The sequence below is a fragment of the Macaca fascicularis genome, chromosome 12, assembly GCF_037993035.2.
Source record: "Macaca fascicularis isolate 582-1 chromosome 12, T2T-MFA8v1.1".
Classification (NCBI taxonomy): Eukaryota; Metazoa; Chordata; class Mammalia; order Primates; family Cercopithecidae; genus Macaca; species Macaca fascicularis.
In genome coordinates, this window is record NC_088386.1 from 114,843,639 (window position 1) to 114,871,470 (window position 27,832).

Sequence of the window (27,832 nt, forward strand, 5' to 3'; positions counted from 1 at the left end):
GCCTTTACGGTAAATAACCCCGACGCTTAGCGGGGCTGCTGCTTCTGGGCCCTCAAACTTACCCAGGCCCCTTCCATGGCCATGCAAGAGGGAGGTCTTAACAACGTGTTCACACGATCATGGTTTAAAAAATATATGTAAGTAGCAAAACTAAGATATTTTAAACCAAATCTGTTCTTAACAGATTTAATGATTTTAACTTAACAGGTTTAAAGAGACCACTGTCTTTTTCCACTGTGACTGCCTATCTGAAGGCATTGGAGTGGCTGTGGCCAGTTTTAGGCATTTTGGAGTAGGGAATACACTGAGTTTGAGTTTATGTGGCTCCTGTGTATGCTTACGTTTTTGCTAGGCTTCCAGGAATACCCCTAAGTCCCTACTGTGCTGAATTACAAGCACAGTGACCTGAGTGTTTCAGAAGTCTTGGTCATAGATGTCCAGCATCAAAAAAATGGGGAGATATATTGGTCACAGTATAAGGTAATGTGAAGTTCCTTGATCGCTTATGGCGCATAACAAAAGGCTTGGTAGTTTCCCAAGTTTGACAACCATCCTAAAATAAGGAGTTGGAAAACTGGATCTTTTCTAAGCTAGCAGCGATAGCAAATTTTGATCCACCATTAGGGAGAGGAATGACTCAATTATCTTCCTTTTCTCTTCATAGAATGACAAAAATGTTGTTAAAGAAGCCATGAAAGAATACACAGCCAAAAAATGTGGTGAGAAAGTGCTTAGTGATATGCCAGGCAGTTAATTTAACAAATAGTGTTATTTTCAATTTTTTGTGTGTGATGTTTTTGGCATGAGCTTTTTCAATTTTGTAGAATGATGTAATTTCTTTTCTCGTTTTAAATATTTATATTTGTACCTACTTTTGTATTTTAAATTTTCTATTCTTTTTCTTAACGAATACCATGAGATTATATAAGCTCAGGCCCCCAAATCTACATCTGCCCTTGCATGGTTGTTATCCCCTGGTAACCACTCTGCTCAGGGCAGGGCATGTGTTTATTGTCCTAATTTTTGAGATGAGGAGATGGAAGCCCAGAGAGGTCAAGTCTCTTACCCAAGGCTTTGCTGCTGAGACCAGCAGAACTAGAACTAGAACCCAGATCTTTTGGTTCAGTTCAGACGTCTGGTCACACCAGAGAAGTGTCCTAATCTAAAACATTTCGCCATCTTCAGGGAGTGGAGTTGAAGTGTGTCTGCTTGGCCTGCCTTTGGGTTCTGGATTGTACCTAGCCCACTGAAGCTAAAAGGGAACGAATTATGTTTCTGAAGTGCCTCCCAAATCTCAGATGATGGCAGCCTACTCTGTGTTCTCCCACCCACCTCTCCCCCAGCAATGAAAGAAGGCTAGCATCTGGTAGGAGACAACCACTGATGAACTTCAGCCATGGGACCTCGCTCTGTGTCAGGGTGGGAAGTATGGAATCCTTGAACAGAAACAGAATCCGCTGGTGAACCGGCTGTGTGTGAATATGCATGGGAACATGTCTTTGTTATTTCTCAAGCCAAATGTATTTTTGGTCTGTTTCCCTGGAGACTTATAGGGAATAGGGAGAGGCCTTATCAAGTGTAGTATAATTTTGCCAGTCCCACTTCCTTTCCAATTCCCCAAATTAGTCACCCCATCTCTCCACCTGGACTGATTTTTCCAAGGTCACTAACAACTTTTTTTTTTTTTAATCCAACTTTTCAGTCTTTATCTTTAATCAAGTCTCCCTGCTGCCTGTGTTCTGCACCCAGGCTGGAGTGCAGTGGCACGATCTCAGTTCACTGCAACCTCTGCCTCCCAGGCTCAAGCGATCCTTCCACTTCTGCCTTCCTAGTAGCTGGAACTGCAGGCTCGTGCCACCATGCCCGGCTAAGTTTTTGTATTTTTTGTAGAGATGGGGGTTTCACTATGTTGCCCTGGCTGGTCTTGAACTCCTGAGCTCAAGTGATCCTCCCACCTTAGCCTCCCAAAGTACTGGTATTACAAGTAAGCCACCGTACCTGGCCTCCCAGTGGTTTTTTCAAATGTAAATCTGATCCACCTCCACTTAAAAGTTCATCATTGCTCCTCATTGCTTTTAGGGTAAAGACTCAGTTGAGCCCAGTCATCTCCAGTGTAGTCCCAGTCACTCATATTGATCTTTCCTTTCTCCCACGGGCCATCCACCTCCCTGACACAAGACTTTTGCACATGGTCCTTTTATTTATACCTACTATTTCCAGACATTGTTTTGGTGCTGGGGATACGATGGTGAACAAAGCAGGCAAAAATTCCTGCCATTCTAGAGTTCACTTTCTCGTGGTTGCTTTTTGGTTGGAATGTTCTTGACCTTTTTGTTTTGTTTTGTTTTTGTGTTTTTTTGTTTGCTTTTTCGTAGGAGGGAGTTTAGGATTTATTTATTTTAGAATAACAGCTTTATTGAGATATAATGCACACACCTTAAAACTCATAAAATTCACCCATTTAAAATGTGCAGTTCAATTTAGGATATTCAGAGTTGTAGACCAGGCATGGTGGCTCACATCTGTAATTCTAGCTCTTTGGGAGGCCGAGGTGGGTGGATCACTTGAGGTCAGGAGTTTGAAACCAGCCTGGCCAACATGGCGAATCCCCGTCTCTACTACAAAAACAAAAAAATTAGCCAGGTGTGGTGGCGGGCATCTATAATCCCAGCTACTTTTGGAGGCTAAGGCAGGAGAATTGCTTGGACCCAGGAGTCGAAGGTTGCAGTGAGCCGAGATCGCACCACTGCACTCCAGCCTGGGTGACAAAGCAAGACTTGGTCTCAAAAAAAACCCCCAAAACAAAAGAATATTCAGAGTTGTGAATATTGATCCTACCATCACCACAATCAATTTTGAATTTTTTTTCATCACCCCAGAAAGAAACCTTAAACCCCTTAGTAGTCACTGCCCCCAACTCCCCCAGCCTAGACAGCCAGTCTACTTTCTATCTCTTTGGATTTGCCAGTTGTGTACATTTCATATAAATAGAATCATGTGGTCTTTCGTGACTAGCTTCTTTCACTTGGCATAATGTTTTCACGCTTCTTCCATGCTGCCATGCCGTAGCATGTATCAGTACTTCAATTTTATTGCCAGGTAATATTCCATGGTGTGATAGACCACATTTTGTTTATCTGTTCATTTGTGGAAGGACATTTGGGTTATTTCCACCCTTTGGCTATTATTAATAATGCTGTTCTGAACATTTATGTACAATTTTTTGAATGAACATACATCTTCATTTTCTTGGGCATAAACCTAGGATTGGAATTGCTGGATCATATGATAGCTTTATGTTCAACTTTTTGAGAAACTGCGAGATTTTTACAAAGTGGCCGTACCATTTTACCTTCCCAACAGTATATGAGAATTCCAGTTTCTCTACATCCTTGCTATTATAGGTTGCATTGTGGCTCCTCAAAATTGATGTGTTGAAACCCTAATCCCCTGTACCTCATAATGTGAACTTATTTGGAAACAGAGTCATTATAGATGTAATTAGTGAGGCTAAGATGAGGTCATATTGGAGTAGGTTGGGCCCCTTATCCAACATTACTGGTGTCTTTTATAAAAATGGGAAATGTGGACACAGACACGCACCCAGGGAGAACGGCACATTAAGACTGGAATTATACTGCCATAGCCAAGGACCTACCAGAAGCTAGGAGAGAAACCTGGAACAGATCCTTCCTTGGGGCCTTCAGAGGGAGCATGGCCCTGTTGATAACTTGATCTTGGACTTCTTGCCTCCAGAGCATGAGACAACAAATTTATGTTGTTTAAGTCACTCCGTCTGTGGTACTTTGTTATGGCAGCTTTAGCAAACTGATACACTCTCTGACACTTGTTGTTTTCCATTTTTGTAATTATAACCATTCTACTGGGTGTGAAGTGGTATCTCATTTGATTTTGATTGGCACTTCCCTATGCAAATGATGTTGAGCATGCTTTCATGTGCTTATTAACCATTTGTATATCTTCTGATAAATGTCTATTCAAATCCTTTGCTTCTTTAAAAAAATTGGGTTGTCTTTTTTATTACTGATTTTTAGGAGTTCTTGATGTAGTCTAGATAGAAGCCCCTTATTACATATATGTTTTGCAAACATTTTCTCCTATGCTCAGGTATCTTTTCGCTTTCTTTTTTTGTTTTAGAGACAGGGTCTTCCTCTGTCACCCAGGGTGGAGTGCAGTAGTACTATTATGGCTCACTGAGCTCACTGAGGTTGCAAACTCCTGGGCTCAGAAATCCTCCTACCTCAGCCTCCTGAGTAGCTAGGACTACAGGGGTGTGCCACCAGGCCTAGCTAATTTTTTTTCTTTTTTCTTTTTTTTTAAGAGATGGAGTCTCATTATGTTATCCAGCCTGGTCTTGAACTCCTCGCTTCAAGCAATCCTCCCACCTCAGCCTCCCAAATTATTAGGATTATAGGCTTGAACCAGTGAGCCCAGCCCTGTTTTCACTTTCCTGATGGTGTCCTTTGAAGCACAAAAGTTTTTAATTTTGATGAAGTCCAATTTATCTATTTTATAACTTTATTGTTTGTTTTGGTGTTGTATCTAGTCCCCTTCTGTCCTGGTCTACCTCAAATGCCACTTCCTCAGGGAATATTGCATTTCTTTAATATATGCAAACTATCTTTGCAATTACAAATTTTTTTTGAGTGAGATTTGTTTGGTTGTCCTCCCATCTGGACTGTAAATTCCAAGAGAGTAGGGTCCAAGTTAGGTTTCTGTCTTCCCATTCTCTCCCTATGCCCCAGCACAGTGCCTGCTGGGTAGCAGGTGCTCAGAGTTGCTGAATGAATAAATGCTGAGTTGACTCTGGACCATTCCCTCCATGAAACGCTCTTTTTTTTTTTTTTTTTTCCCTGAGATAGGTCTCACTGTGTTGCCCAGGCTGGAGTGCAGTGACACGATCTCAGCTCACTGCAACCTCTGCCTCCTGTGTTCAAATGATTCTTCTGCCTCAGCTTCCCGAGTAGCTGGGATTACAGGCACCCACCACCACATCTGGCTAATTTTTTGTATTTTTAGTAGAGATGGGATTTCACCATGTTGGCCAGGATGATCTCAAACTCCTGACCTCAGGTGATCCGCCTGCCTCGGCCTCCCAAAGTGCTGGGATTACAGGTGTGAGCCACCGTGCCCAGCCAACACACTCTTTATTTGGCCTTGAGAATACCCACCTCCTGCTTTTCCTCCTACTTCTCCAACTGCTCCTCAGTCTGTCTGCTGATTCGTCTTCATTTATCCATCCAGCAGATTGAGACAGAAGGTTAAGTAGGATTGGGATTGGGGGCACAGGCCCTAGCCCTCCTCTCCTCTCACCCTTCACACTCTGCCTCCACTACCAGGGCTTTAATGACCATTTTTAGACTAACGACTCTCAAATCTGTTAACTACCTAGATGGCTTTCCTAAGCTGCATATCCAACTGCCTACTGGATGCCTCTAGTGGAATGTCATATAGATTGCTAAAATGCAACATGGTCACAGCCTTTATCTTTCCTTACTCCCAGTCCCAATCCTGCTTAACTTTCTATCTCAACCTGTTGCCCCAAACCTGAAATCCAGGCGTTGTCTGTCTTAGGTCAGTTTCCCCAGAAATAGACCCTGAGATGAAGATTAGTATGCAAGTGATTCATCAAGGGAGTACTCCCAGGAGGATGTGGAGAAAGCAGAACAAAACATGGGGGTAAAAGTCAAGCAAGAGTACAGTTTTAGGCCAAGCCCCACAGAGGTACTTGGCCTGATGCCACAGGGGAACACTTGGAACTTGCCCTGACTCCATTCCAATTGTCTGGAAGAGTTTGTATAGAATTGGTATTATTTCTTCCTTAAATGTTTAGTAGAATTCACCAGGGAAGCCAACTGGGCCTGAAGTGTCCTTCGTGGGAAGGTTTTTAGCTACACATTCAATTTCTTTGATAGCTATCCAGTTACTTTGATTCTCTGTTTCTTAAGATTTTTGGTAAATGAACACAAAGAATGTGTGGCAATGTCTAGATTTCAGGGGTTAACAGGTTGAGATCGAAGGTTAACCAGGATTGGCTGGTTATTAATATAGTCACTATGAATTTCTTTTAGTATTGGCATCGTATGTATTTTAACCTATTTGTTTCCTTATATTTAAAGTGTGTTTCTTTTAGGCAGCATGTAGTTGGGTCTTTTTTTTTTTTTTTTTTTTTTTTTTTTAATCCAAACTGACAATCTGTGCCATTTAATTAATGAAATTACATTTAATGTGATTTTTAAAATATGATTAGGTTTGTCAGCACCTTGCTATTTGTTTTCTATTTGTCCTATCCATTCTTTGTTTCCTTTTCCACCTGCTTTTGAGTTGACTATTTTTGTGTTTTTTTAAAATTCTGCTTTATTTTCTTAATTGGCTTTTTGCTATAACTCTTTTTTTTTTTTTTTTTTTTTGACAGGGTCTCACTCTGTTGCCCGGACTGTAGTGTAGTGGTGTGATCACATTTCACTGCAGCCTCCGACTCCTGGGCTCAAGCAGTCCTCCCTCCTCAACCTCCCCAGTAGCTGGGATTACAAGTATGCTCCACCATACCTGGCTAATTTTTAAATTACTTCAGAGACAGTGTCTAGCTCTGTTGCCCAGGCTAGTCTTGAACTCTTGGCTTCCAGTGATCCTCCTGCCTTGGCTTCCCAAAGTGCTGGGATTATAGGAGTGAGCTACCACATCTGGCCTGTAATTATTTATTTTAGTGGTTGCCATATGGTTTATAACATATATCTTAAATTTATCATAGTCTATGTATTCAGGTTCACTAATCTTTTCCTCTTTTACATTTAATCTGCCAATCCTTTTCAGTGTATAATTCATCTCACACATTGTAGCTTTCATCTCTGGATGATCAGTTTAGGTCTTTAATTTTAGGCATCTTCTTTTTTTTTTTTTTTTGAGACGGAGTCTCGCTCTGTCGCCCAGGCTGGAGTGCAGTGGCGCGATCTCGGCTCACTGCAAGCTCCGCCTCCCGGGTTCACGCCATTCTCCTGCCTCAGCCTCCCGAGTAGCTGGGACTACAGGCGCCCACAACCACGCCCGGCTAATTTTTTGTATTTTTAGTAGAGACAGGGTTTCACCGTGGTCTCGATCTCCTGACCTTGTGATCCGCCCGCCTCGGCCTCCCAAAGTGCTGGGATTACAGGCGTGAGCCACCGCGCCCGGCCAATTTTAGGCATCTTCTAAGTGTCTGCTTAACTTTTGTATGTACAAAATACAGTTGTAACAATTGTTTTACTGTCCTTGTCTGATAATCCTAACACCTATGTCAGTTCTAGGTTGGCTTCCATTGATTTATTTTTCTCCTCCGTATAGGTGATATTTTTCTGCTTCTTTGTAAGCCAGGTAATCTTTGATCAGGTGCCAAACATTGTAAAGTTTACTTTGTTGGGTGCTAGATTATTTTGTATTCCTTTAATTATGTTTGAACTTTGTTCTGGGATGCAGTCATTTGGAAATGGTTTGATCCTTTTGAGTTTTGTTTTAAGCTGGGCCATAAAGGAAATCTCAGGAAATTTTATAGGATTGAAATCTCTGACAAATTAAGCTAGAAATCAATAACAAAAAACAACTAGAAGATTACAAAATATTTGGAAGTTAAGCAGCACACTTGCTAAAAATGTTCTCATGGGCCAAAGAAATCACAGTGGAGATAAGACAATGTTTAAAACTAAATGATAACAGAGAAATGGCGTATCAAAATTGTGAGTTCATTGAAAGTGCTTACAAGGAAAAGAAAAAAAACCTGTGGGGGTATTTTGATAATTGTTCAATGTATATTGGAAAAGATGGCATTCTGCAGCTATTGGGTATGATACTTATATGTCATCTAGATCAGTTTGTGAATCATGTTATTCAAAATCTCCTATATCCTAATGATGATTTCTTGTCTACTTATTCTACCAGTTACTGAGAGTGATGTGCTAAAAAAATCTCCAACTATTATTATGGATTTCTGTCTTTCTCCTTTTAGACCTGTCAGTTACTACTTTATGTTTTGAGGCTGTTTTTAATTGAATATGTAGTTAGGATTTTATATTTTCCTATTAAAATTTCCCTTTCATTATTATGAAATGTCTCTTATTATCTCTAGCAATACTTTTTTCCTTATGTTTATGATACCAGTACAGATACACCAGCTTTGTTCTGGTGTTTTCATGACTTACTTTTTTTTTCTTTTTAAAAAAAAATCTTTTTTCTTTCTTTCTTTCTTTCTTTCTTTCTCTTTCTTTCCTTCCTTCCTTCCTTTCTCTTTCTCTCTCTCTTTCTTTCCCCTCCCTTCTTTTCTTTTCCTTTCTTTTCTTTTCTTTTCCTTTCTTTTCCCTTTCTTTTTCTTTTCTTTTCTTTTTTTCTTTCTGGAGTCTCACTCTGTTGCCCAGGCTGGAGTGCAGTGGCACAATCTCAGCTCACTGCAACCTCCACCTCCTGAGTTCAAGTGATTCTCATGCCTCAGCCTCCCAAGTGGCTAGGATAACAGGCGTGCACCACACCCGGCTAATTTTTGTATACTTAGTAGGAACGGGGTTTCACCATGTTGGCCAGGCTGTTCTCGAACTCTCAACCTCAGGTGATCCACCCACCTTAGCCTCCCAAAGTGCTAGAATTGCAGGCATGAGCCACCACACCCAGCCAAAAATCCCTTTATTTTCAACCTTTATGCATCCTTATGTTTAAGGTGTGTCTTCTATAACAGCATATAGTTGTTTTTTTCTTGTCCAGTCTGAAAATCTTTGCCTTTAATTGATTTATATTGTGGTAATTACTGATACTCTAGGGTTTAAAGTATACCATTTTACCATTTTTTTCCATTTTTCACATCTGTGTTTTATTATTAAAACAGATGTTTTATTATTAAATAAAAAAATCTGTTATTTATTTTTTACCTCTTGCCTTCTTTGGATCAATCAATATTTTTCTAATTATTTCATTTTCCTGCTCTGTAAATTAGTAGTCACATGTTTGCTCTTATTGTTATTTTATTACCCTAGATATTATAGCATGCATCCTTGACTTAATTAAGTCACCCTTGAATTAGTACTTTCACCCTTTTCTAAATAACTCTAGGGACCTTATGATACTTTAATTCAGTTTAGCATTAGCCTGGCTTTCATGTTATTGTTGTCATGTTTTTTTTTTTGTTTTTTTTTTTTTTTTTTGAGACAGAGTCTTGCTGTGTTGCCCAGGCTGGCCTTGAACTCCAGGGACAAGTGATCTGCCCTCCTTAGCCTCCCGAGTAGCTGAGATTACAGGAATGTGCCACCACACCTGGCTACAGCAAGGCTTTTGACAGAAATGGTTAAAAGAATTCAAAACTGAGGATCCTAGTGCTGAGGGTGTGATATTTTGTGTAATTGGTCAGTAAGAATGTCTCTTACTTGATATATGAGTCCTGAAGATGGTAAGAGTTGATTTATTTAGACAGAGTTAATTTTAATTAGTGAAAACTAAAGAACTGACTTTTACTTTGGTCTGATGTATGATTGTTTCACTTTTGCGGCAGTAGCACCTACAAGAGGACCAACATTCCCCAGGAAATTCTGTCCTTTAAAACCATGAGATTAATAACCTTGGTCTGGAAGGTATTCATAGAAAGAAGCTTAGAATGTTTGATTTTTGAGCATGAATTAACTGTACAGTCATCAATTAAATAAGCTGATTCACTGAGTAATTGTTGAGATTATCTTTCTGGACACTGAATAATGCTAGCCCAAAATGGGGATTTGACATTGATATATTCTTTCCTATTAACAAATCCAGTTTTCTTTCTTCCTCCTATCCTCCCTCCCTCTTTCTTTCTTCCTTTCTTTTCCTTTCATTTGCCTTTCTTTCCTTCCTTCCCTTCTCTTTCACAATATTTTACTTTTAAAAAATTATGAAATCCATCATGCACACTTCAATGTGTTAAATGAATATGTACATTTTAAAGATTAATAGTCCAGTGAACATCTATGTACCCACTACTCAGGGTGAGAAACAAATATAACGATTGTCTCGTGTGTTCCCTATGGGCCCTTCCCCAATTCTTCCTTCTCCACAGAGACCACTTCCACCTGCCTTCTGTGGTAGTTATCTTATAGTCCTCTTCATAATTTCTAACACCTCTGAATTCTTCATATATATATAAAATATATATTCTTTATATATATAAATTTTATATATATATAAGTTCTTTAGTTTTCGCTAATTAAAATTAACTCTGTCTAAATAAATTAACTCTTACCAACTTCAGGACTCATGTCTTAAGTAAGAGACATTCTTACTGACCAATAACACAAAATATCACACCCCCAGCACTAGGATCCTCAGTTTTGAATTCTTTTAACCATTTCTGTCAAATGCCTTGCTGTAGCCAGGTGTGGTGGCACATTCCTGTAATCTCAGCTGCTTGGGAGGCTGAGGAGGGCAGATCACTTGTCCCTAGGAGTTCTATATATATGAATAATTTACTCTCTATATAATGATTTTTGTGTATACACACACACACACACACACACACACAAACTGGATCAGTAAGGAATTTACACTTACTACTTTAGATGAAGAACCCCAGGAGAAGGTAAGATAACAGAGTCTCTGGGACAGAAGTGACCTCATTTTCCCTGAAAGTTTACAGGGCAAAGTCACAAGTGAGTCTGTTATGTTTGGGGTGTTTGTCCTCTTCAAATCTCATGTTGAAATGTAACCTTCAGTGTTAGAGGTGGGACCTGGTGGGAGGTGATTCGATCATGGGGGTGGATCTTTCACGAATGACTTAGCACCATTTTTTGGTGATGTTCTCTCCCAGTTAGTTCACATGAGATCTGGTTGTTAAAAAGAATCTGAGACCTCCCCCTTCTCTCTTTTGCTCCATCTCTTCACCATGTGATGTGCTGTCTGCCCTTCACTTTGTGCCATGATTGAAAGCTTCCTGAGGCCTTCACAAGAAGCTGATGCTGGCACCACGCTTCCTGTACAGCCTGCAGAAACATGAGCCAAATCAAAACTTGTTTTCTTTATAAATTACCTAGTCTCAGGTGTTTCTTTATAGCAGCACAAGAATGAACTAACACAGAGTCTATGGGAAATAGGACTCAAAAAATTGGTGGCAGGGTGAAGTGTCACCCAAATACTGGTCATCGGGCAGGAATATGGTCAGGGGAGTAGGCTGCTCTTATTTTCTCACTCAGAGTTCCCACAGCCTACTTTCAGCTCTAGGGAATGGGTCAGAACAAAACATTTTTGTGGGAGTGAAATAAATATCTTTAGATAATCCACATAGGAGGGTAAGGAGGGAAGAACAGGAACTTCATCAACACATGATATATTAATCCATTTTAACTACAAAGAACTACCTGAGACTGGGTAATTTATGAAGCAAAGAGGTTTAATTTACTCACAGTTCCACAGGCTTAACAGGAAGCATGGCTGGGAGGCCTCAGGTAACTTACAATTGTGGTGGAAGGGTTAGGGGAATCAAGCATGTCTTACCATGGTGGAGCAGGAAAGAGCGAGAGTGAAGGGGGAAGTGCCACACACTTTCAAATAACCAGATCTTCTGAGAACTCATTGACTCTCACAAGAACAGCAAAGGGGAACTCCACCCCCATGATTCAGTCACCTCCCACCAAGCCCCTCCCTGACATGGGGATTACAATTCGAGATGAGATTTGGGTGAGGACAGAGCCAAACCATATCGTTCCACCCCTGGCCCCACCGAAATCTCATGTCCTCACATTTCAAAGCCAAGTATGCCTTCCCAACAGTCCCCCAAAGTCTTAACTCATTCCAGCATTAACTCAAAAGTCTAAGTCCAAAGTCTCATTTGAGATAAGGCGAGCCCTTTCTGCCTATGAGCCTGTAAAGTAAAAAACAAGTTAGTAACTTCCAAGATACAATGGAAATACAGGAATTAGGTAAATGCTGCCATTGCAAAAGGGATAAATTGGCCAAAACCAAGGAACTACAGGTCCTATGCAAGTTCAAAACCTGGCAAGGAAATCATTAAAATATATATATATTTTTTTTTTTTGGAGATGGAGTCTTGCTGTCGCCCAGGGTGGAGTGCAGTGGCATGATCCTGGCTCACTGCAACCTCCGCCTCCCGGGTTCAAGCAATTCTCCTGCCTCAGCCTCCCAAGTAGCTGGGACTACAGGCACACGCCGCCACACCTAGCTAATTTTTTTTTTTTTTTTTTTTTGAGACAGAGTCTCACTTTGTCACCCAGGCTAGAGTACAGTGGCGCGATGTCTGCTCACTGCAAGCTCTGTCCCCCTGGGTTCATGCCGTTCTCCTGCCTCAGCCTCCCGAATAGCTGGGACTACAGGTGCCCGCCACCACGCCCGGCTAATTTTCTTTTGTATTTTTAGTGGAGACGGGGTTTCACCGTGTTTGCCAGGATGGTCTCAATCTCCTGACCTAGTGATCCGCCTGCCTTGGCCTCCCAAAGTGCTGGGATTACAGGCGTGAGCCACCGCACCTGGCCATTTTTTGTTGTATTTTGTTAGAGACAGGATTTCACTGTGTTGCCCAGTCTGTTCTCGAACTCCTGAACTCAGGCAGTCCACCTGCCTCAGCCTCACAAAGTGCTAGGATTACAGGCGTGAGCCACTGCACCTGGCCAGAAGTCATTAAATCTTAAAGCTCCAAAATAATCTCCTTTGACTGCATGTCTCACATCTAGGTCATGCTGATGCAAGAGGTGGGCTCCCAAGGCCTGACCCTGTGGCTCTGCAGGGTACAGCCCCCACAGCTGCTTTCACGGGCTGATATTGAGTGCCTGTGGCTTTTCTGGGCACATGGTGCAGGCTGTCAGTGGATGTACCATTCTGGGGTTTGGAGGACGGTGGCCCTTTTCTCATGTTTCCACTAGGCAGTGCCCCGGTGGGGACTCTGTGTCAGGGCTCCAATCCTGCATTTCTCCACTGCACTGCCCATGAGGGCTCTGCCCCTGCAGCTGATTTCTGTCTGGACATCCAGGCATTTCCATACATCCTCTGAAATCTAGGTGGAGATTACAAAACCTCAACTCTTGCCATCTGCACACCCGCAGGCCCAACATCACATGGAAGCTGCCAAGTCTTGGGGCTTGCAACCTCTGAAGCAATGGCCAGAGCTGTACCTTGGCCCCTTTTAGCCATGGCTAGAGCTGGAGTGGCTGGGATCCAGGGCATCATGTCCCAAGGCTGCACAGCGCAGCTGGAGCCTGGGCCTGGACCATGAAACCATTTTTTCCTTCTAGGTCTCTGGGCCTGTGATGGGAGGGACTGCCTCAGCGGTCTCTGAAATGCCAGGAGACATTTCCCCCATTGTCTTGGCTATTTAACTCTTCTTTACTTATGCAAACTTCTGCAGCAGGCTTGAATTTCTCCCCAGAAAATGGAGTTTTCTTTTCTACCACATGTCCAGGCTGCAAATTTTCTAAACTTGTATGCTCTGCTTCCCTTTTAAATATAAGTTCTAGTTTCAGATCATCTCTTTGTTCATACATATGAGCATACACTTTTAGAAATACCCAGGTTACCTCCTGAATGCTTTGCTGCTTAGAAATTTCTTCCAGCAGATACCCTAAATCATCTCTCTCAAGTTCAAAGTTCCACAGATCTCTAGGACGGGGAAAAAATGCCACCAGTATCTTTGCTAAAGCATAGCAAGAGTGACCTTTACTCTAGTTCCCAACAAGTTCCTCATCTGCATCTGAGACCACTGCAGTCTGGACTTCATTGTCCATATCACTATCAACATTTTGGTCAAAACAATTCAACAAGTCTTTACGAAGTTCCAAGCTTTCCCACATCTTCCTGTCTTTTGAACTTTCCAAACTGTTCCAACCTCTGCCTGTTACCCAGTTCCAAAGTTGCTTCCACATTTCCAGGTGTCTTTATAGCTGTTATAAATAATTTTCTGTATAGTCCGTTTTCACACTGCTATAAAGAGCTACCTGAGACTGAGTAATTTGTGAAGAAAAGAGGTTTAATTCACTCACAGTTCTTCAGGCTTAACAGGAAGCATGACTGGAAAGCCTCAGAAAACTTAGAATCATGGCAGAAGGTAAAGGGGAAGCAAGCATGTCTTACCGTGGCAGAGCAGGAGAGAGAAAGAGTGACGGGGAAGTGCCACACACTTTCAAACAACCAGATTGCATGAGAATTCACTCAGTGTCAGGAACAGCAAGGGGGAAGTCCATGCCCATGATTCAGTCACCTCTCACCAGACCCCTCCCCTGACATGTGGGGATTAAAATTCAAGATGAGATTTGGGTGGGGATGCAGAGCCAAACCATATCACATGGTCAACACAAGCTTCTTGGTGATGCCCCAAACTTCAGAACCAGCTAAAGGTTTACCATCAGCCAGAAGAGCTGTGGGAATGAGCCTCCCAGAAAGAAGACATGAAAGGCGTTTGGCATCTGCAATGATGATGATGATGATCATGATGATGATCATGATCATGATGCTGGCTAAATGCTGACTCTGAGCCCTGCATGATGGTAAGCAGTGTCTATGGACTGGCTCATTTAATCCTCATAACAATGTCTATCTAATATCTATCTAGAGGTAGATATTAAGATAACGCCTATTTTCCAAATGAAGAAACTGAGCCTCCAAGAGATGAAGTAACTGGCCCAAGGTCACACAGTTGGTAAATTGAAACCTGAGTGCTTACATGGATGTTTTCCAGGTTGAGGCCACATTAACTGGTGGGGAGAGAAATGAAGAGCCCAGCACAAGGGGTGGACTGATGGGAGCATGTTCGGGCTAGTGGGAATAATAATAAAAAATAACAGTCAGCATTTATTGAATGCTTACTAAGTGGCTGGCACTGTTCTAAGCACTTTTACATGCATTAACTTGAGGTGAAATAAAACCCAAATACACAGAACTGGCAAATGAGGGTCCATGCTTGAAGGTTTGGAAAGACTTGGAAATACCCTTTGGGCACATCAAGCAGGCAAAAAAAAAAAAAAAAAAATTCGGCTGCATTTTGGAAGCTTCCTCTGATCAAAGATACCCATTCATCCAATATTTATTTATGAAATGCCTATTGTTTCCCAGGCAGTGTTCTAGGCACTGAGAACAGGACAGATTCCAGGAGAAGGAGAAGTCCAGGAACACAAAAAGATATAAAGAAATATTCAGAAGTGCCATATTTTTGACCTTTTCATCGACACTACCAGAAAAGGGAAAACATAAATACTGTTTGATTTTGCCACCAGGCACCACAAAACTGCGCCCTTGCCTGATTTCATTTCAGCAAGCTTTACTGTGAAGTGTTTATGTGCCAGGCACCATGTATAGAAGCGCTGGCCCAAAGATGAAGATGAAGTTTCTATCCTTAAGGCATGCGGTGTGGGAGATGAACAGGTAAGTGGATAATTACATTACAAGTGATTTGTGCCATGATTGAGGTGTGAGCAAAGTTCCATGGGAGCAAAGAAGAGTGACTAATTCTGCTTGGGGGTGTCAGATAATGTTTAATGGAGGAGGGGGGGCATCTCAACTGGGCCTGAGGGAGGACGAGGAGATTGCCAGGTGGAGATGGGGAGAAAAGACCTCTAGAGAGGAGTAGTTTGTGGACAGAATGATCAAATTGCAGATACTAAGTTCTGAAATACGGACTGTGCATGGACATCCTAGTACCCTCACAATTGTGAGGGCAGGGGAGTCCACAGAGATTACTAATTTATTGAAAAAGAGCACTGAGGCTTATGTTGGTGCCAGCTAAAATGACTGGGTTGATAAACAACCCACCTTTGTTTCTCTATGCAGAAATCACCTAGGCACCTGCCATATTTTTTCTAGCCTAGGTTTAAGTTAAGGTGTCAAAAAGACTTGAAATGCTCCTTTACACATTTGGGGAGGGGAGTATGTTGGTACAACCCCTGCAGAAGGCAGATTGGCAACATCTGCCAGAATTACAAAGGCATATAGCTTGTGACCCAGCAAGCTCACTTCTAGGAATTTATCCTTGGATGCACTCAGTCACATGTGAAATAACTTATGTACGAGTATTCATCACATCATTGTAACAGCAAAAGATTGGAAACAAAGTAAGTGCTCATTACAAGGGAATTGGTTAAGTAAATTATGATATGTCTTTAAAATGGAACACTATTCAGTCTGAAAACAATAAGGTAGCTCTTTTCGTCCTGTTGGAAATGATTTCAAGGATATATTGTCAAATGAAAAAAGCAAGGGCAGAACCACACATATAAAATAAGGATGGAAAGAATTCAAGTCCTCCATGGAGTATGCAAACTGCTCAGTTAAAAGTCCCTGGGTTGCCCTACCTCCAGCCTCCTTGTGATGTGTGATGCAAAACTCACTGTTTAAGTCAGTTGAGAAGGAGTTTTCTGGTTTTGTAGCCAAAAGCATCCAGACACAGAACTCTAAGGTCAGGAGAGGCCTTTGTGTTTGGACCCAGAAAAATGCAGAAGCAGGAGGTAAATCTTTGACTTAACAGAAATTCCCCAGTGTACTCCATATTAACTCCAGTGGGCACTCTCAAGTGCTTTCCCCTCTAGAAATTCCAAGCCCTGAACCGCAGAGCAGCCAGGCATTCACATGATGCAGCCATGGGGCTTTCTATGTAGAGATGCAATTTGGCAGGATTCAACCTGCCTGGCTTCTTTTTTTGTAAATACAACCTCATCAGAGCAACAAGCTAAAAGCCTGGCAGAATCTATTTGCAGTCAGGGAGCAAGAGTGCAATGCAATGAATATTAGAACCAAGCCTTATGAGGTGGAACTTGAACAACTCGCTCTATCCACAGGAGGCCCTAGATAGCCCAGACTCTCTATAGAGACTAAAAAACAGATCTCTGGGTCAAGCCATGTAGTCTGAGACCTTGTCTACATAACTGAAATTGTCCTGTTAGTATCATCCAGACAATTTTAAGGAGTCTTTGTCCACTTATTCAAGAAAAACAAATATTTGTCTCTGGCACTCTGCTAGGTGCTAGGGATACAACAATGAGCAAAACCAAGATGATCTGTCCTTTATTGACTTACTGTCTAGAGAAAGAGATGGTAATTAGTTAAATGGTTATTAAACAGGTGTACAATTATAACTGAGGTGAATGTTATAGAGGAAAGATTCATGGCAGATCAGAGGCTAAAAAAAACACGTACATTAGAATGGAATCAGAGAAGCCCTGCCTGAGAAAATGACAGCTGAGACATCTGAAGAATGAGTAGGAGTTAACTAGGTGATACAGGAGAAGAGCATTCCAGGCAGAAGGAATGTTTCATGCAAAGGCCCTGGGGTGGGAGGGAGCATGGAACACTCAAGGAACTGAAAGGTCACCGTGTGGTTAGAGGGCAGAGAGTTCGGGGGAGTGTGCGGTTAGAGGGCAGAGAGTTCAGGGGCGTGTGCTGGGAGGGGAGGCTGGAGCAGCAAGCAGGCGCCAGGCAGGGCAAAGCCACGGAGGAGATAGAAAGTATTTTTGTAAAAGCAACAGAAAATCATTTGTGGTACAGAGTGTCAGTTATCCCCCAATATTCATTTCCCCCCTTTAATATTCCCTTCCAATATTCCTTTAATATTGGAACCCCTAAGTTTAGGCTCAGCATGCAGCTATCCAATTAAAAATCACTTCCCAGACTCCTTTGCATATAAGCTTTTCCATGTGACCAAAACAACCTGGCCAATTGCTCTGGCCAATGGGCTGTGAGAAGTAAGTGCAGGCTTCCATTTCCTACCATTCTCTCACTGGCTCCAATGCAGACATGATGGTGGGACTGGAGGAGCCATCCTAGGCCAGGAGATGGAAGCCATATGTTGAGGATGGCAGGGCAACAAAATAGAGGGTAACTGGATCCCCTCACCATGGAACAGTCATTGCAGCCCTGGACTATTAAACTCAGACAACATGTGACAGACTGATACACTTCTAGCTGCTGTATGGAGGGTAAAAGCAGTGGGCTCAATCTGGAGCTATTGCAGCCACCCGTTGAGGAGGATGGTGTCTTGAACCTACCTGCAAAGTAGCCATGAAGATAGGACCGGACCCCATTAGAACATCTTTTGCCTCATATAGTGGAAACAGCACAAACTCTGGCCTCAGTGAGAGCCAAGTTCTGCTCTTGGGTTCATTACCTTTTAGCTGAGTGAGCTTGAACAAGTTACTAAGCATCTCTAAGTCTCATTTATAAACCCAAAGTAAGGTTCTTTTTTGGGGGTGTGATGACTAATTTTGAGATGGCCTTCAGACAGACTCCAACACTGGCTTTTTTGTGGGTCCTCAGGCTGATGATCTACTCTGGAGATTGTGGACTTGCCAGCCTCTATAGTTACATAAGCCAATGCCTTAAAATCTCTTTCCAAATATGGTACATACACACACACATCCTATTGATTCTGTTTCTGGAGAATCCTGACTAACATGGGGGTTAACTTCCTATTTATATATGTAGAACAAACTGCACACACATGAAGGGCACAGATCAGTGAACTTTTACAAAGTGAACACAACCACCATTTACAAGAATATCTAGAATATTAGAATTCTGTGAAGAAAGCTATAGCAGTGGTGTAATGTGTTACTCTAAATCCCTACATTGGCTGGGTGCAGTGGCTTACGCCTGTAATCCCAGCACTTTGGCAGGCAGAGGCGGGCGGATCACCTGAGGTCAGGAGTTCAAGACCAGCCTAGGCAACATAGCGAGATTCCATTTCTGGAAAAAATTACCCAGGCATGGTGGCACGTGCCTGTGGTCTCACCTACTTGGGAGCTTGAGGTGGGAGGATTGCTTGAGCCCAGGAGATCAAGCCTTCAGTGAGTTATGATGGCACACCTGCACTCCAGCCTGGGCAACAGAGAGAGACCCAGTCTCAAAAAAAGAAAAACAAAAAACCCCTGGAACCATAACTATTTAAAAAGATAGCAGGTGTGGTGACTCATGCCTGTAATTCCAGCACTTTGGGAAGCCCAGGCGGGTGGATCACGAGGTCAAGAGATTGAGACCATCGTGGCCAACATGGTGAAACCCTGTCGCTACTAAAAATACAAAAATTAGCTGGGCGTGGTGGTGGGCGCCTGTAGTCCCAGCTATTCGGGAGGTTGAGGCAGGAGAATCGCTTGAACCTGGGAGGCGGAGGTTGCAGTGAGCCGAGGTCACGCCACTGCACTCCAGCCTGGTGACAGGGCGAGACTCCATCTCAAAAAAAAAAAAAAAAAAGAAGATGAAACACATCTAAGAATAATGCAAGACATGGAAGAACAATAAATCAGAGTTATAAAAACTCTGAAATGTGATTTGACAGGAGTCAGAAAAAAATTAGAAATGAAAGAAAAAGTAATTTCAAAAAGGAAGACTAAATTAAAAGAACACTGGAGTGACTTAGCAGATGCCTTAAGAGAAATAGAAGGTGAAAAGGAGGAAATTATGAAAAATTGAAATTTTAAAAGAGATGAAAAAAATTCAAAGAAATAGAAAATTACAAATATTTGTAATTTTATGAAGATAGGCAATGTATTAGGGTTCTCCAGAGGGACATAACTAATAGGACATATGTATATATGAAAGGGAGTTTACTAGGGAGAATTGACATACACCATCACACGGGGAAGTCCCACTTTAGGCCGTCTGCATGCTGGGGGATAAAGAAGCCAGTAGTGGCTCAGTCTGAGTCCAAAAGCCTCAAAAGCAGGGAAGCTGACAGTGCAGCCTTCAGTCTGTGGCCAAAGGCCCTAGAGCTCCCAGCAAACCATTGGTGTAAATCCAAGAGTTTAAAGGCCGAAAAACCTGGAGTCCGATGTCCAAGGGCAGGAGGAATGAACAGACGCATCCAGCACAGGAGAAAGATGAAAGCCAGAAGACTCAGCAAGCCAGCTCATCCCACCTTCTTCCCCCTGCTTTGTTCTAGCCGCCTGGCAGCGGATTGGATGGTGCCCACCCACATTGAGGGTGGGTCTTTCTCTCCCAGTCCGCTGACTCAAATGTCAGTCTCCTCTGGCAACACCTTCACAGACACACTCAGAAACAATACTTTACCAGCTATCTAGGCATCAGTCTCATCAAGTTGACACCTAATATTAACCAGGAAAGTAAGACCCAGCACACGGTAAATAGAAATCCCTGAAGGGGAAAATCAAAACAAGGGAACAGCCTGAATACCATGGGAAGGCCTGTGTGGTGAGGCACTGAGTCCCCAGACCCTCGGATTAGTAGGGAACTAAGGCCTCCTGCCAACAGCCCCCCAGAGGACGTCTGCCTGTGGGTATGCCAGTCCCAGCCAGGTATTTAAATGACTGTGATCCCTTCATTGTAGCCCCTTTGTAACCTCATGAAGGTCCCTGAGCCAGAGCCATTCAACTACACTACTCCCAAATTCCTGATTTCAGAGGCTATCAGATTAATAATGTTTAGCATTTGAAGTCACTACGTTTTGGAGTGATTTTTTTTTTTTAACACAGCAATAGATAAATAATAAAATTAGCATTAGGGAAACTTCCAGTATGAGACCTTTTCAAATATCCCTGCTAACCACATCCTAATATGTGTCTTATGGTGGATATGTGTGCATTTCTGTTGGGTATAACCCTAGGAGTGAAAATGCTGGATCGCAGGATATATACATGTTTGGCTTTAGTAGACGCTGCAAAAGAGTCTTTTCCAAAGGGCTGATATCAATTCCACCCTCACTAGCAGAGTATAAGATTGCTCATACTCTCACCAACACTTGATATTTTCTCTTTTTTGTTTTGGCCATTTTGATGGGTTGTAGTGGAATTGCATCATGGATTAATTTACATTTCTCCTGAGCTTTAATGAGGTTTAGTACCTTTTCAAAAGCTCAATGGCCATTTAGACATCTCCATTTATAAAACATTTGTTAAAGCCCTTTACCCATTTAAAAAAATTGAGTTATCTGTCTTTTTCTAATGGATCTATTCTTTTTATAATTCTGGAAATATTTTTATATTCTGAGCCTGTCCTTCAGTATATATATTTCTTTTTCTTTTCCTTTTTTTTTTTTTTTTGGTTGTTGTTGAGACAGAGTCTTGCTCTGTCACGCAGGCTGGAGTGCAGTGGTGTGATCTTGGCTCACCGCAACCTCCATCTCCCAGCTCAAGCGATTCTCCTGCTTCAGCCTCCCAAGTAGCTGGGCTTACAGGCATGCACCACCACACCCAGCTAATTTATGTATTTTTAAGTAGAGACAGGGCTTCACTATGTTGGCCAGGTTGGTCTTGAGCTCCTGACCTCAAGTGATCTGCCCACCTTGGCCTCCCAAAGTGCTGGGATTACAGGCGTGAGCCACCACACTCAGCCTATATATAATATTTCTTCTCCCACTCTTTGGGTTTCCTTTTTACTCTCTAAATTGTGGCTTTTGGTAAACAGTTCATCATTTTAATTTAGTCTAGTTTATCAATTGTTTTTTGGTTTTCTTTTTTTCTTTTTCTTTTTCTTGAGATAGAGTTTCACTCTTGTCGCCCAGGCTGAAGTGCAGTGGTACGATCTCAGCTTGATGCAACCTCTGCCCCTTGGGTTCAAGTGATTCTCCTGCCTCAGCCTCCCAAGTACCTGGGATTACAGGCACCCACCACCACGCCCCACTAAATTTTGCATTTTTAGTAGAGATGGGGTTTTGCCATGCTGGTCAGGCTGGTCTCGAACTCCTGACCTCAGGTGATCTGCCTGCCTTGACCTCCCAAAATGTTGGGATTACAGGCACGAGCCACAGCACCTGGCCTAGTTTATCAGTTGTTTTTGAGATGGCTAGTGATTTATGATCTGTTTAAGAAATTTTTGCCTACCCCAAGTGATGAAAATACTTTCCTAGGGTATCCTCAAGAAGCTTTATTAGATCTATGATCCATACAAAATTGATTTTGTGTATGGAATGAGCTAGAGATGACAATTTACAATTACTCCAACACCTTTTTTTTTTGTTTGTTTAGACAGAGTTTCATTCTTGTTGCCTGGGCTGGAGTGCAATGGTGCGATCTCAGCTCACTGCAGCCTTCGCCTCAGCCTCCCAAGTAGCTGAGATTACAGGTACCTGCCACCATGCCTGGCTAATTTTGTATGTTTAGTAGAGACCGGGTTTCACCATGTTGGCCAGGCTGGTCTCGAACTCCTGGCCTCAGGTGATCCGCCTGTCTCAGCCTCCCAAAGTGCTGGGATTACAGGTGTGAGCCACTGCGCCTGGCCACTCCAGCACTATTTATTGAAAAAGAAGAAAATCATCCTTTCCTGGGGGCATTGGAACATACCTTTATTATAAATCAAGTGCCCATAAATTTGGAGATCTATTCATAGACTCTCTCTTCTGCTCTACTTGTCTATCCTTGGACCAATACCACATTGTTTTAATTATAATATATTTATAGTTAGTCTTGATATCTAGTAAATAAGGCTTCCAGATGCTTTTTCTTCAAGATTGTCTTTGTTATTGTGACTCTTTGATTTCCACATAATTTTTTTTTATTTCCACATAATTTGTTTTTCTTTTCTTTTCTTTTCCTTTCTTGAGATAGGGTCTTGATCTGTCGCCTAGGCTGGAGTGCAGTGGCATCATCTTGGCTCACTGCAGCCTCCACCTCCCAAGTTCAAGCAGGTCTCGTGCTTCAGCCTCCCTAGTAGCTGGAATTACAGGCGTGCACCACCATGCCTGGTTAATTTTTGTGTTTTTAGTAGAGATAGGGTTTTACCATGTTGGCTAAGCTGGTCTCAAACTCCTGGACTTAAGTGATCTGCCTGCCTCGGCTTCCCAAAATGCTGGGATTACCTCCCAAAGTGCTGGCATGAGCCACTGTGCCCAGCCCCATATAAATTTTAGAATTAGTCTGTCAATTTCCATTGGAATACCTACTAAGATTTTGGTTAGGATTGCATTTAATGTATTAATAAATTAGGGGAAAATTAACACTCGAATTTTACAATTCACTAGCATGATTTTTTCTCCATTTATTCAGATTTTCTTTAATTTTTCTCAGTAATGTTTGCTAGTTTCATGTGTAGAATCTTGAATATCTTTCACTGGATTTATTTCTGGGTATTTAATTTTTTTGATGTTATATCAATAATACTTTAAAATTTCAATTCCAATTGTTATTGCTCATATATAGAATACAATTAATCATTAAAATACCCTTGTATCTAGTGACCTTGCTAAACTCATTTGTTCATTCTGTCCAGTACTTTTTACTTTCTGCATGCAGAGTCATGTAGTCTCTTAATAATGAACAATTTCATTTTCTCCCTTCCACACTTATGCCTTTTATTTCTTTTCAGTTCAGATTCCAGTATAACATCAAACAGAAGTAATGATAGTGATATTCTTGACTTGGTCCTCATATCAGGGGGATATCTTACAACATTTTATTACTATTATGATGCTTGATGTGGAGGATGTCCAAGCCTGAATAGGGGTGGGAAGAGCATCTGCATAGGATGTAGGGGCCTGAATGGGGTGAGGAGGTCATCTCCATGGAAGGGCGATCCAGGACAGGGTGTCAGAGCCCAGAAAGATGGACAAGGACATCTACATGTTAGGTGGTCTGGGGTGGTATGTTGGTGCACCAAGAGGGAAAGAAAATGTTCATATGTGACACAGGTGTCAGGCCCCAAAGGAGTGAGTAGAGCTTTGACATCAGGGGTGACCTGGCAGAGGGTGTCAGAACCCAAGTGGAGTTAGAAGAACATTTATAGAAATTTTGGGAAGGAGGGAATGTGGTAGTGACAGAATATCGGTAACATGCAAAGGGATTTATATAGTAAGGAAACGGATTGAAGAAAATGGAAACCAAGTTTCTCACTATTGGAGAAAGAAGTTAAAAATATGGGCTAGTCACAGTGGCTCACACCTTAATCCCCATAATCCCAGCACTGTGAGAGGCTGAGGTAGGAGGATCACTTGAGCCCAGGAGTTCGAGAACAGCCTGGGCAACATGGTAAAACCCCATTTTTACAAAAAATAAAAACAAGCTGGGTGGGATGGCAGATGCCTGTAGTTGCAGCTACCTGGGAGGCTGAGGTGGGAAGATGACTTAAGTCCAGGATATCAAGGCTGCAGTGAGCCATGTTCATGCCACTGCACTCCAGCTTGAATAACAGAGAGAACCCCTGTTTCAAAAAAACAAAAAATCCACCCCCACCCACCACCAAAATGGAAAGAGATGAAACTAGAATGAATGCTGGAGTACTGGATTAGAATTAGAGGTATTAGTGTGAACTTAAAGTTTTCAGTATACATAGATGGATATAGAAGTGTGTGTGTCTGTGTGCGTGTGGAGTATATTTCTTAGGTCTGTCCACTGAGAGGGGCTAGGAACAGCAACACCCCAATAGCAATGAGCATATCTAGCATTGAGATCTTAGTTTCTAAATACCTTTCTTTCCTAACAGGAACCAGGGCTTCTTGGAGAAATGGTTGGTTCTAGGCCTGAAGGAAGGAAAAATTTAAGATAAACCTAGAATACTTTACTGTGCCAGAAAATGAAGAAATGCTGAAAGAATAATATCTATTCTGTCAAAAAGACATAGAAACTAGCTTGAAGGAGCTCCCATTGGCCAAATCTGGGACAATTTGAGCATTGAAATAAAGATAGTAACAGATTATAACACATTAAATAAAATGGGAATCCATGAATCCATTTGATAAAAATAAATTAATTAATTCAAAATTTTATGAGTAATGGGATATTTATTTAGTTTCAAAGCATCTTGCCAAGGGAAAAAGTGTAACTTTACAGTGGAGAAGCTAGCACATACCATCTTCATCAAGTGATCAAGGTTAAAATCACCAATGAAGAGACCTAACAGCTAAGTGCAATGTGGGATCCTGGATTGGTTCAAGGAACTGAAAAATAGCATTAGTGGGACAACTGGTGAAATTGAATAAGATGTGTAGATGATTTAGCCTCCATATTTCAAAGTCAATTTCTTGTTTTGATCATTAATTACATTGCGGTTGGTAGGAGAAAGTCCTTGCAATGCACTGAATGTTTATGTTCCCAAATTCATTTGTTGAAATCCTAACCCCCAAATTGATGATACTAGAAAATGGGGCCCTTGGGAGGTGAGTAAGCTTACAATGAGAAAACAGCTGACTATGAGGAATGGGGCCCTCAGGAGACAAGAAAGCTGCCAGGACCTTGACTTTGGACTTCCCAGCCTCCAGAATTTTGAGAAACAAATTTCTGTTATTTATAAGCCACCCAGTTTATGCTATTATGTTATAGCAGCTTGAATGAACTAAGACATTCTTTGTGGTAGGAAATGCATCTAAAATATTCTTGAATAATGAGGCACCATGTTGGCAACTTATCCTCAAACAGGTTAAGCAAAAATGTTCTTTTTACTGTTTAAAAAAAAAAAAAAAGGAAAGATATAATTATTCTGGACTTGGGAGAGTGTTTATCTGATGTGCTGGTGCATGAAGCAGAGAGGGCAGCATTACTTCCTGAAGGAATGAAGTCTTACCCAGAATGATGCTTTTACTGTAATCTGTGCAGGCTCCAACTGTGAATTCCTTGAGGGTGGGGCCTATGTTATTTGAAGGTGAAAGAATAGGCTTTGTGGGGACTGAAGGTTGTACATTCAAGAGGGCTCTTCTTAAGAAAGATATTATAAAATTACGAGTATAATATTAGGCAGTAAAATGAATATTTATTTAGGACAAGAAAAGAAATCATGTCAAATTATAAATTCTATAAAGCTCACAAATATTGCAAACATCACAAAATCCAGAAGAAAACCTCTTTTATTGGTTAACTGCTTAGCGTATCCCTCTATAATATTTTTTGGGTTTTCATTTTTTTTGAAGCAGGATCTTGCTCTTTGGCCCAGCCTGGAATGCAGTGTTGCGATAACAGATGACTCCAGCCTCGACCTTCTGGGCTAATGCAATCCTCCTATCTGAGCCTCCTGAGTAGCTAGGGCTGCAGGTGTGCACCACCATACCTGGATAATTAAAAAATTTTTTTGTAGAGACAGGGCCTCACTGTGTTGCTCAGGCTGGGGACTCATGTGATCCTCCTGCCTTGGCCTCCCAAAGTATTGGAATTACAGGCATGAGCCACTGTACCTGGTCTATAACACTTTTTTTTAAAAACACATTTCTTGGCTTCATACTCTGTGATTACGTCTTCATATGATATCAGTTTGATAATATCAGAATCTTGAACTAGAAATACAATTCAGTCTTTCCTCTAGCATGGGCGATCAAAATTTGTTTTTAAAAAATTATTATTCATAGCTTTAAAAAATTTGTTTTGGTTTCAAAAACTCGTTGATAATGTTACATAAATGTTTAAGATTGTTATCTAGCTTGGGAAACCACTACCAAGTTTCTTCCATATATGAGCTGTATGACTTAAAGACATAACTGAATATATTCCTGACAAGTAAGAAGTTCCATTTTTGTGTATGAGAACTGAATTCTCCATATACAATTTTACACACCCAATAATTAAAAGACCCTTCTACAGATAAGTGTCTGGCTCCACACGTTTCAAACCTTGTTTGCCTTTCTTACGCAGACACTTCTGGTGCTGGGCATTGTAGGACATATCCATTTTGCAACACAACCTCTTATCCTACATTGCCTCATGATGCTGGGTCAGGTGGCAAAGCGAGTAGGCACTGGTCATATCCCTAGAAGACACTCTCATACCAGTATATCAAGCAATAATTAACTACACATAGGAACATTTGCAGAATATACAACTAGAGCTCACTGTATAGGTTGAATGGTGGCCTCCCAAAAAGATACATTTGTGTCCTAACCTGTAGAACGTGCAAATGTGACCTTACCTGGTAAAATATTTTTGTCAATTTAATTATCTTGAGATATGATCATCCTGGATTTAGAGTGGGACCCTGAATCTAGTGACAGTTGTCTTTAAAAATATTTTTTTAGGCTGGGCGCAGTGGCTCAAGCCTGTAATCCCAGCACTTTGGGAGGCTGAGACGGGTGGATACGAGGTCAGGAGATCGAGACCACCCTGACTAACATGGTGAAACCCCGTCTCTACTAAAAAATACAAAAAATTAGCTAGGCGTGGTGGCGGGCGCCTGTAGTCCCAGCTACTCGGGAGACTGAGGCAGGAGAATGGCGTGAACCTGAGAGGCGGAGCTTGCAGTGAGCTGAGATCTGGCCACTGCACTCCAGCCTGGGCAACAGAGCAAGACTTTGTCTCAAAAAAAAAATATATATATATATATATTTTTAATAAAAAAAAAATTCTTTTTTAGAGACAGACAAGAAAGCCACAGAGGAGAAGGTGATGTGAAGACAGAAGCAGGGATTGGAGTGATCCATCTACAAGCCAAGAAATACCAATGGTTGCTGCCAACCACCAGGGTCTAGGAGAGTGGCATGGAACAGATTTTCCCTCAGAGCTTCCAGAAAGAACTAACCCTGTCAACACTGTGATTCTGGACTGTGAGAGAGAAATTTCTGTTGTTTTAAGCCGTCAAGTTTGTGGTAATTTGTTATGGCAGCCATAGGAAACTCATCACCTAGTAAATCCAAATTAAATATTATCCCAATTTTTGCTTGATTCCAGAAATGGCTGTAGTGTTTCAACACCCTCTAGCATAAGAGAATTGTAACAGGGGAAGCTGGTGTGGAAACAGACAGTAGTCTGAACCAGTTTGGACAAAAATACTGGTCTTGCGAATTTTAGAAAAAGCACACAACCTCTGAACACATGACTAGGGCCCCTTCCAGGACCTTAGGAGGGGCCCGGCCAAGGGAGAGTCCCTGAAGCTTATGCTTAATACATTTTACAGAAGAGCTGCCTCGGTGTAGGAAGCAGTGTAGTGTTACGAAGACAGCCTCTAGAGCCAGACACCCTGGGTTCAAATCCCAATT

General features: G+C 41.7%; 1 long non-coding RNA gene across 1 annotated transcript; it reads left to right on the top strand.

Annotated features, from left to right (window-relative positions):
* On the top strand, nucleotides 1-27,527 carry LOC107126952 (uncharacterized). Its single transcript, XR_001484123.3, has 3 exons — nucleotides 1-137; nucleotides 15,219-15,366; nucleotides 27,211-27,527. It is a non-coding gene; the product is annotated as an uncharacterized lncRNA (long non-coding RNA).
* The last annotated feature ends 305 nt before the right edge of the window (nucleotides 27,528-27,832 follow it).